At 35.5% G+C, this 11,369-nt stretch overlaps 1 pseudogene; it reads right to left on the bottom strand.

The window, feature by feature from the left end:
- Positions 1–7,577: 7,577 nt before the first annotated feature.
- On the bottom strand, positions 7,578–10,915 carry LOC149193716 (putative thylakoidal processing peptidase 2, chloroplastic; annotated as a pseudogene).
- Positions 10,916–11,369: the final 454 nt, after the last annotated feature.

Genomic DNA, 11,369 nt, shown 5'->3' with positions numbered 1-11,369 from the left:
TACTGATGCCCATGGCCCTGTCACTCCCACTACGGCATCTGCACTGCAACCCATCTCATCATTATGCATCACGCTACCCATAACACTTCCACTGCTAACTGCTACACTACAGCTCAGTCACTGAGAAGTAAGTAACTGATCTCCCAACTCTAACATTTCTGTCAGGCTAGAAACACTCCGATGTTGAAACGCCCTCTGTCGCTTTGTCTGCATCCATCTCTATCGACATCCGCTAGTCCTACTACTCCCCTTTGGGGCACCCGTAGCAAGCAATAATCGAAGAGGTTGGGTACCTCAAGGATCCTACCCCTCATTGCTTGTAGTTCGTTTAACTACAGCTCGATTTCTCCCCAATTCCTCTCAAGTGGTGCATGAGCACTCATGGCATAGTCATCATTTGTCTCCACTTCCTTCTCTGCCCTTGCTGGTGCAGCCTTGGTCTCAGAAGCCTCTCTGTTTCTCTTCTTCCTCGAATATTGGCTTGCATAGTGACCCACTTCCTCATAGTGGAAGTATTTGACCTTGGAGAGGTCCTTCTTCTTCCATTTTTCCTGCTTTTCCCTTAGATGCTAGGGCAGCATCCTCCTCTTCCTCCTTCTTGATTATGACCCCCTTGCCGCTGCTTCTCGCCTTGGTTAGCCTTTTGATCTCTTCTTGATGAAGAGCCTCCCACAATTCCTCCCAATTTGGAAGGGTAAACCTACCTAGTATGATCTAGATAAATACCTCCCAATCCTCTGAGATTGCGTTCAATGCGGTCCTAACCAACATATCCCCATCCGGCGTGGCCTCTATGGAAGCCAGTTGATCTCGGATCTCCTTCAATCGACCGAGGATGGTGTCTATATGTTCCACTTTCTTAATTTGGTATGAACGCAACTGATCTTCTAGTAGCATCTTCCTCTTCACGAAAGTATGCTGATACAATTTTGTTAGGACCTCCCAAATCACATTTGTCATGTACTGTTCGGTAATATGTGGTACTACATGGTGCTTGACCCCGTCAAGGGTGATGCTCTTAGCCCTCACCATTGCCTCCTCATACTTTTCGTTCTCATATGGGTCAACTGGGATCATTATCGTGTTCAAGGCAAAGTTTTTGAGATGATTCCTGTCTAGAACGGACAAGATCGTAGACATCTAGACTACGAAGTTTGAGGCTCCATCCAGTTTGTCCTAATCTCTTACCCCATTCAATGCCATTTCATTGCTTCTCTTTTGACTCTTCCAAGTCTCTCTACTTACCTCCTGGAAGTTCTCGGTGTGACTCTCTCTGAGCTTCGATTTCCCTCCTGGAAACCCCTATGCCAATGTCGAGATGCCCTCATTCCGATCATTAGTACAATTGCACAACCGATCTAGATTTCTTGGCTAGAAATCCTTGGCAACAACTCCCTCCTCCTTGGTCTTGCCCTATTAGGTACTATTCTGACCACTGTACCCCACCAACTTCACTCTTCAACTTACCCACAACCTCCTATGTCCCAACAAACTGAAGGTTAGAGCCTCTAGGTTCTGCACAATCTTGGCACCAACAAAATCTGCACCTCTTGGCCACAGGTAACCTAGAAAGGTGACTAGGCACTACGTAGGTCATGTCTTCTCCTCTCTACCACTGCACTGATCCTCTTCCTGGCTCGAACTGATGACGTAGGCACCACATCACCCCTTCCTTACGGCTTTTCCAATTCGACTAACTTCTGTCACTCGGGACAACTATTTCTGTTGGTGCTATTCTACTAGGCTAATTTCCTCAGTTATCCTATGATCTGCAACCATGCTTTGATACCATGTTGGAATTTCTAAGTCTAAATGTTAGAAATCCTTCCTGTACTTTCTCATTTATTTCTTCCTACTTGTTCTGTTAATTAACAAGTTATTTACCATGTAAATACTAAAAAAAATACAAGTACAGTCTCAACACATACAGATCATCAACTGAAGGAAAAAAAAAAAGCACACAAATGAGACCGTTATTTTTGGACTAATGTCCCCAGAAAAACCCAATGTGGGAAAACCGACACAGCTGTCTGAGGGTTTTATTCTTAAGCAGTTTCAGAATACAATCTGGGTGCTAGAAATGGCTCACCCAATAGAGAATTCCCTCGGTAGTAGTACCTCTTAGTCAGAGACAAATATCAGTCCCAATCTGCCCCACGAAATCTCCCAGCATCTACCTCTAGGGTCTGCATTAGCCTCTTTGTCCTAGAGTCAGCCTAGCGTTAGCCTTTCTAGCCTAGAGTTAGTCTCTCGGGGCTCTGCTTTAGCCTCTGGAGCCTTTGCATCTCCCACGCTATCCCTCCTCACGCTCTATGCAACTCCTCGATGCCTTTGTGTGGCCTCTGACTGCTTCTGGGTGGCCTCTAGCTGGCTCTGCGTCAACCCTCTCCTAACTTTTACGTTGATGCTCCCAATACTATATTTGCCTCTCTGCTACTGTATTCACTACCCCTCAGCTGCAACCCTGATCAGTCCTTAGATTTCCTCAGCAAGCCCTGCCCTAGAAAATTGAATTCTTGATCAACTCGGTGTGTTACCCAAGTGACCCTCAAGCCTCCTCTTATACTTTTCTCGTTGACAATTCAATGGACAAGATTAAGTCCCTAATCAACAACGAAGATTAGATCTAGCTTGATCCATGAATTTAGGACCATTTTAACTTAGTTTTATATTAATTCATAATAATATTTTATTTTCCCTAAGTTTAGACTTAGGGACTCCATTAAAAATATTAATTATTTTAATATCTCCCAGACTGGTTAGATTCTGCCCAAACCATTTCTGGGTATTGGGGATCTTACGTGCTTTATCATCTCCACCAATTTTTGTGTCTATAGAATATTCGATGCCACCCCAACTCAGCAGAAGGTTAAAAATGTGATGAATATCCAAGGGAGAAAAAGGATGTTAAATTTTGTGACAAAAAGGTACTCAATGATAGGTTGGGAAACTACCAAGAATGTATACAAAAAACCTAGGAGTGTTAACTTTAAGTCTCTGAAGTAACCATTAATTGGGGACAAAAACCAATGATTGGTTGTAAATTTGTAAAGAATGTTTAAGAAAAATATAAAAGTGCCAAACTGGAGAGTCTCTGTTGAGCCAAAAGCCCCTCTGGACCAATTGAGGTGCACAACACAAAAACCAACAAGTCAATGGAAGGACATGCAACAATTGCAACAAACAAGAAATTGTCATTAAGAAAGCTACAATATCAACACAATTTATAAATATGGGCTTCATAATAAATATAAGACTAATATATGTAGTTAAAGGAGCATGACCATAAAGAATTTTTAAGGAAACCTGCAGAAAGAGGCATCAAGCGAGTGTAGTTGTGCACAATCAATATCTTCCTGAGATAGAACACCACATCCTTTTAGCTCCAATGATGTCATTTGAGGTGTTATAATCTCAAGTTTAGTCAAATGGGGACATATTCCTAGATTAAGTGAGAAAAGCCCAACCTGAAATGATAATACTCTAGTCTTTAGCATACCAAATAAAATAAGAGGAAGTCACAAACCAATAACTTAATGGAAGGACATGCAACAATTGCAGTAGCCAAGTAATCATCATTAAGAAAGCGACAATTCCAACAAAATTTATAAATATGGGCTTCATAATTAACAAAAGAGTAATATATGTAGTTAAAGGAGCATGGCCATAAAGAATTTTTAAGAAAACTTGTAAAAAGAGACATCAAGTGAGTGCCACTGTGGACAATCAATATCTACCTGAGACAGAACAACTTCCAAAGGAAACCATTATAATGTGGAAATGTGAATGAGAAAAGGTGAAGAAACATCTATTGAATGCAGAGTCTACTAAATACAAAAGCACTAAACACATACCCAAACAATAACACAAAAAACAAAGAATGTAAGAATGCAAGAATGCTAAATACAAATGCACTGAAATCCATAAATGTATGAAAATAAATTCTCTCCTAAAGTGAAAAAAACATATCACTCATAGAATCATCATTCAATATCAGATATTACAATTGCGTCATATAGATGGAACATGTAACCCACAATATCAATGTTGAATCATAGGCCTATGATAGAGCTAGCATATTGCTCGATCAATTTCTTAAATGGAAAAGGAGTATGTGGATGCTTCAGATTCATTCCAAGGTTAAGTAAGGAGTAGAAAAGGAAGGATTAGTTTATGATTAATGTTTGGAAATCATAACATGAAGAAAGTAAAGAAATGGCGATTGGAGTCATTGAATTGCACAGAAGGATGTGGGATGTGGCCACCGATATGATAAGAGAATAGGAACTTTAGACTTTGGAGGTCCTATCTAGCTTTGCCTCGACTACAACAATAATTTATGAAATATCTAATGTATGAGCTACAACAGTTGTTGATACTGAAAATCTGAGCGGTGAATGAAGAATTAATTGAAAATTTCATCGTCATTCCTACTAGAGAGGAAACAAAAATCTATTACTATACCATTGGGATGAAGAATGACATAAAAAGACTAGAGGATATGTAAATTGTTTGTATTGTATTGCATGAGCCTTGCATATTGGCATAAAATTTATGAGAATGTTGGGGCTCATTTAAAATTAATTGATTAGTATTTCGTTTTCCGATGGTTGCAAATAAGATCATTATTTTGATGAGCCTTCAATCATCTTATGCTCTGATTACATTTAAGCAAAGAATTCAATCAATGTTGTTTCTATTATGTTCGATTTAGTAATAAATCTCCCTAATTCCCAATGAATCATTGTAAAAATAAAATTGAAAGAACAACAAATTTGGATAATAAAAATTAAATATACAACTTTTAAAATGATTCTTTACCCAATAAGTAGCAATGGGGCCCTGGGCCCATGTATCAGTAGGAAGTTAGTATGCCAAATAAAAATCCATTCTTATTGGAACTCGTGATCGAGTTCCCTCCTTTTGTTGAGGGCATTCCATGGATTTCACGATCAATAGATAGATATATCAAAGTAATCTAAAGAGATAGATGGAATAGGTTGTAAGCCTTATTTTCATTTTGATAAATAAAATACTTTACTTTAAACATTGTTAAAGTTCAAAGTGAAAAAAAAACATTGCTTGTATATACTACCTATAAAACATTAACATGATTAAAATGCATCTACATCTACATTTAAAACAATATCATCATTTTTTTATTTTTTATTCTTCCAAATATATTTTTCATCATTTTCAAAATTCTTCAATATGTATTTTTATTTTTAAGGTTGAGAAAAATATAAAATTAATTCAAACTGAATATGGATAAATAAATTCAAATATGGAGAAATTCAATTAGACAACGCATAATCAAAGAGAAAAAACATAAATGACTTAAGAAAATCCATACTGAACACAACCTTTCTAAATGCTACACTCTATGGTTAAAAACTGATGTGTCTATGGTTGGAAAGAAGGAAGTGTCCGTTATTTAAATCCACCAATATGCCATCTCAAATCTATCCCAGTAAGACAAGACGTTGAATGCTAAAACAAACTTCATTTAATTCATCATTTTGACTTTTTATAGAATATAACACAAATCACACACTATCCTGATATAAACAACAAAATTTTATGGGAAGGAAAAATGCATCTAATCATTTCTTCTTCCTGCGAAAATGGCATTTGTTAGTTTGCCATATGGCAGAGTACTATTTAGAATTTCTTCTTCCTGCGAAAATGGCATTTGTTAGTTTGCCATATGGCAGAGTACTATTTAGAACTTCATGCAATAGGCCAAAATTTTCTGGGAAGGTAAAATGCATCTAATCATTTTTTCTTCTTGCAAAAATGGCATTTGTTAGTTTTCTATATGGCAGAGTCCTATTTAGAACTTCATGCATTATGCCTTTGGCCTATTGCAGGGTTAGATAACTTTCGGTGGTACTATAGACAATGATGTAAGGATGCAACCTCTCCATATTACAAAATGGATGGAACATTTGTTTGAATATATGAAGTGAATTTTTTGTTTGAATATGAAGTATACTTTTGGGTTTTGATAATTTAATATAAAAAAGCTGTGTAATTTTTTTTTATGGCAAAACAAATGATGTAATTGACACATAACATTTATTTTATTGAGAAGAGTTTTTTTTACAACATAGTACAATCAAAATACATTTATTACATTGAAAAGTTTTTTTACATCATAGTATGAATGAGATGTTATTCTTTTTGTTATTAATATGAAATTCACACAAAATTTTTGAAAAATTATTGATTGTTAAAAATTAACTTAACCTCAATCATAATATTTACATTAAAAAGATTACACTAATTAATGTGAAACTAATATTTTAATAATTAATATTTAAACATATCAATAATAAAAATAATAATTTTCAATATATATTATTATTAAAATATTTCAATATTTATAATTATTAATATGATTTAATATTTAATATTTTTTATATACAAATAAATAAAATTTACAATTAAAAATAATTATTTTATTAAAAAAATTTAATGTTTAATATTTTTCACATATTGTTCTTTGTAAAATTTAAGAAATCTTAATATTAAAAAATTTATACAGTAACATAATAATAAGAATTTATAATTTCCTTGACACTTCAACAGTGAATTTGAAAAATGCTCTTTCCTACCATGTTTATATTCAAATTAACTTTACAATACTTTTTCCTACAATTTTTATATTCAAAATAACTTTACAATACTTTTTCCTAAATTTTTATATTCAAATTAACTTGACAATTTTCTTAATTTTGTTAATTTTTATTTATTTATTTATTTTATTTTTTATTTTTTTAACAATATTATATTAATTATAATTTTTTATAGTACACTTTTTACACTTTTTATCATGAAAAAATGTAAACAATTCTAAATAAATTAATAGAATATTTTAATATTAATTTTATACGATGATGATGATGGTTAACGTCCGCTAAGACCAAATAATGGTCTATCTGACCTAAAGAAACAAATTATCTATTTTGATTTAAGATTTTATTCCTATGCTCAAAAAGCTTGGAGAGAAGCCTTCCGAGCTCACTATAATTTTGACATTGAAGGCTAGGAAGGTCAGTATTGTAACAAAGATTGTGAAACTGAGATCTAATGTGGTTATACGCGGGGCACTCTAAGAGGAAGTGGTTTTCATCCTCGATGTTCCTATTCTCACATATATGGCAGATCCTTTCTGTCCATGGCGTTTTAGGAACTGCCCAACGACCTGTTTCACTATGGAGCTCATGAAAATTCCTTCTAATTGTTGCTATATTAATTTTCTTCTTTGAGCTAGTTAAAATAGAGAGATACTTTTGATCTTCTAGAAGGTTGATGACATTTTTATAAAACACATTTAAAAATAAATTAGAAAAATTAAACGGCACAAACCTTTGCAAAACTATTTTTTTAATTAAAAAAAATAATATCTCGTATTTAACTTATAAATAACTTTAAACTTAAAAAATATTCTAGGAAAATTTCAAATAATTTGTTGGCGGCCATGAAATACAAAATCTTAGTATAATTTTTTCACTTATAAATTTTTTAAACAAATTACACACAGTAAAATGGATTTAGAACCATTTCATACCAAGTTATGAATAGTAAAACACACACAATTTGTAATCGCCACTACCAGCGAGAATGTTGTCATTACGCCGTATTTTGATCCGCGCTATAAGGCAATCAGCAAAATAAGCAAAACTTCTTTTAGCACTCCACGCATCATCACTTTGGCCTCGCAGAGGGCAATAGATGATGGGGCTTAGGTTTTCACCCCAATAAATACAATAATGAGTTAGCAATAGAACTGTCGAGCTTTGAAATAATAAAAATAATTACCAAACACTGGATCATAGACATTAATATACAAATTAGGGAACGATTTCTGGAGAGCAACGAAGGTGGCCTGGGCCTGGGCAAAATCTGAGTATGATTTTTTCACTTATAAAATTTGTAAACAAATCACAAACACACAGTAAAATGGCTTTACAACCATCTTTGAATAGTAAAACTCACATAATTTGTGATTTCCGGTTCCAGGGAGAAACCATTTGTAGAGAGCAACGAAGGTGGCCTGAGCCTGGGCAAAATCTGAGTATAATTTTTTCACTTATAAAATTTATAAAAAAATCACAAACACACAGTAAAATGGTTTTACAACCTTCTTTGAATAGTAAAACTCACATAATTTGTGATTCCCGCTTCCAACAAGAATGTTGTCACTACTCACACCGTATTTTGATTTGCATTATAAGGTAGTGAGAAAAATAAGCCAAATTGTCTTTAGCACTCCACGCATCATGACTTTTTCCTTGCAAAGGGCAACAGAGGATGGGGTTCAGGCTTTTGCCCCAATAAATACAACAATGAATTAACAATAGAACTGCAGAGCTCTGAAACTGAAATACAAGACACCGGATCATACATTAACGTACAAATTGGGAAACCATTTCTGGAGAGAAATGAAGGTGGCATGGGCATAATCCTTCCTCCCCTTATCCAAATGTCTAGTGGCACCCTCCCGGATCTTATGGATAAAACGCCCAATTTTTCATCTTGGACGGAAATCAATGAAAAAAAAAAGAAGACTGAAATAATAAAAATAATTACAAGGCACCTGATCATACATTAATGTACAAATTGGGAAACCATTTCTGGAAAGCAATGAAGGTGGCCTGGGCATGGGATAATCCTTCCTACCCTTATCCCCGTATTCCCTTTCTGCATAGCTTCGTCGAGATGACAATCCTTGTTTATCTGTTGCAGGATGAGATCGAAAGAACCTATATTCGGTAGTTTTTTTTTTTCAAATCAGTAGTATGATTATTATAAATGGGGCAATGATAAGCACCATACACAGAAATTTATTTTCAATTCAATCTTACTGCAGAGGAGACATAACTCATCTATTTTCAGATTCATACTCATCACATCTTCTCACCGAATGAAGTTCACCAGAAATGAGAATCTGGCTCTTAAACGAAATCACAATAACTTTGTTGTGAATCTTTGGGCTCGCTAAAACTTATGGCTTTAACATCATTCAATGCTTTGGTTTTAAATTAAGAATGTTCAAGAGAGACTTGAGTAAAAGAAACTCTCCAAAAAAAATGTCTTCGCAGCATTAGCTGTTACTCTGTGGTCTGGTAATATGGAAGTTTCATGAATAATACTTCCAAGTCTAGTCGGAGGCCAGTAGCGAAGTACAGATGTCCCTAAAATGTTCTTGACAGGAAGTGGTCCCCAAACACGGGAGTCAAAACTGTTGTTGCGATTATCACCCAGCACAAAGACATAGTCTTTGGGAACGCATTCCACAAAATCTCCTAATTTTTCTATTACTCTTTTAATGAAGACATCTGCTACATTGTATCCATTTTCCTGTAAAGTTGGGGGGAGCCTTGAATATTAATATATCAGTCACATTTGGCTTTCTAAAATAATAGGAGGGCTTTTCAGGGACGATGCAGTCTTCGACATTGAAGATTGGATACATGGAGAGGGAAGGAATGTATTTGGGTTTTTGCCAGAAATGACCTGAAAATCAGGGATATAGCAATGACAGGCTACAGCTGCAAGGGTCTTTGCATCATCTGAGCTTATATTAGCCCACCCAGGCATCCAACTCAATCTCTCACTACCACTCTTCTGCTCAATAGTCTCTGACTATTTCTCTATTTCCTTTTCCAGTAGGGCATTGCCTTCCCCTCCTCGGTCCCCTTGATCGTCGTTTCTCAAACTACAAGAATTTACGAAGTTCTCCCTTCTTCCAAGCTTGGAAACGACCAAAACCTGAAAGAATTCATTGCAAGAAAGCTATTTCAAACCCTGGAAAAAAGGTATCATGGTGGATGACTTAAGCTTGGAAAAAAAGTATCATGGTGGATGACTTAAGCTTGGACATGGAAGCTCCCCATCGAAGAAAACCCATAGACCCAGTCAAGGTAGGCGAGGTTGTTAGGCTTTGATGAACAAATTCAGAGATACCATAGGAAGACTCTGAGAGAACAATAAGCCTGAAACAACTATTTTCTCCAATGGAGCACACCCTTCTCTGGTATTCTGCACGCCCTTCTTTGGTATTCTTCTTCTTCCACGATGAACAATAATCAAGCTTGCACTCCCTCAATGCGGCCACAACCTTCTTCACCCATAAACCCTGACATGGACTGCTCTTCTCATTTGAGAGTGGCACAGTCTCGACCTTCTTTGCCTAGAAACCCTGACAAGGTTTGTTCTTCAAATACTAATACCCAATAGATAATAAACTCTATGTAAGAATTAAACATAAAACATGCATTGGGAATAAATTAAATAGAGAGTTATCTTAAGTTTTCCTATTTTAGGTCCCTCTAAAGATTTGATTGTGAAATACCTAATAACAAAATTGGTTTGGCAATCCCATATTGTCTGGTAACCTTCGGAGAACAGGTTTCTCAGTATAAATTTTAGTAAAAAGAAAAAAAAAACCTACTAACACAAAAAATAACAGGAGAACCATTAAAAAGCATAATCAAGACTCCAGGCACTCTGGCCGTCGTATAGCATCACTCACCATGTATTGAACAACACCAACATAAATATTGGTCGCTCCAATTTGTTGTCACAGAAAAACACATGTACATCTGCAAATGAGAATGTCCTCGGATTTGAACCCTGACAGGGTTTGTTCTTCTCATATGAGGACGATGATCAAAATATTTTTCCAGTTCCCTGTGAGAGTTTGCAAGCTCTAGCAATAAAATCAACGAAAAAGACAAGGAAAAAGAGATATGACCTATGTTCGGTAGGTTATTAGGAACGTTTCTTTCCAACTACCTTCACTTGTGATGATAAAATGGCTTAATATCCTTTAATCTTCTAACATATAATCCAAAGATACAAAGTGATGACAAGTGGGAAGCATTTTCAAAGGATAAACTACCTTCATGATGATCAAATGGCTTAATATCCTTTAATCGTCTAACATAGAATCCAAAGATACAAAGTGATGACAAATGGGAAGCAAAGAAGTTATTTTCAAAGGATAATTCCTTACGCAGCAAGGAATGGTATTGTAACCCATCCACATATAAGTGGATCAAAATGTTAGAAATTAATGGAGAATAGGTTACTTAGTTATGATTTCCTCTATTATTTGACATTCAGTTCCTATTAATTAGGAATCTGTTTCTGCTTATGTATCTATTTAATTTCTGAAGATTAATGAATAAGATGAAGCGAATGCATTTGCTGAAGGGAGCTCCTGGTGATCTGCACCTGTGAGCTCCCGTGTGTTTGTCCAAACTTCTGTCTTCTGCATTTTTTATCATGGTATCAGAGCTGTTAAGATCTGAACCTGTGTTGTGAGGAAGTGCATCTGGATGTCGATGAGGTGATCGGTG

This window comes from Pinus tabuliformis, chromosome 2_2, assembly GCF_031772625.1.
Source record: "Pinus tabuliformis cultivar Carrire ecotype Pingquan chromosome 2_2, CPIR1, whole genome shotgun sequence".
NCBI classification, from domain to species: Eukaryota; Viridiplantae; Streptophyta; class Pinopsida; order Pinales; family Pinaceae; genus Pinus; species Pinus tabuliformis.
The sequence above is the reverse complement of the archived record's forward strand: the minus strand, read 5'-3'. Positions and strand labels throughout refer to the sequence as shown.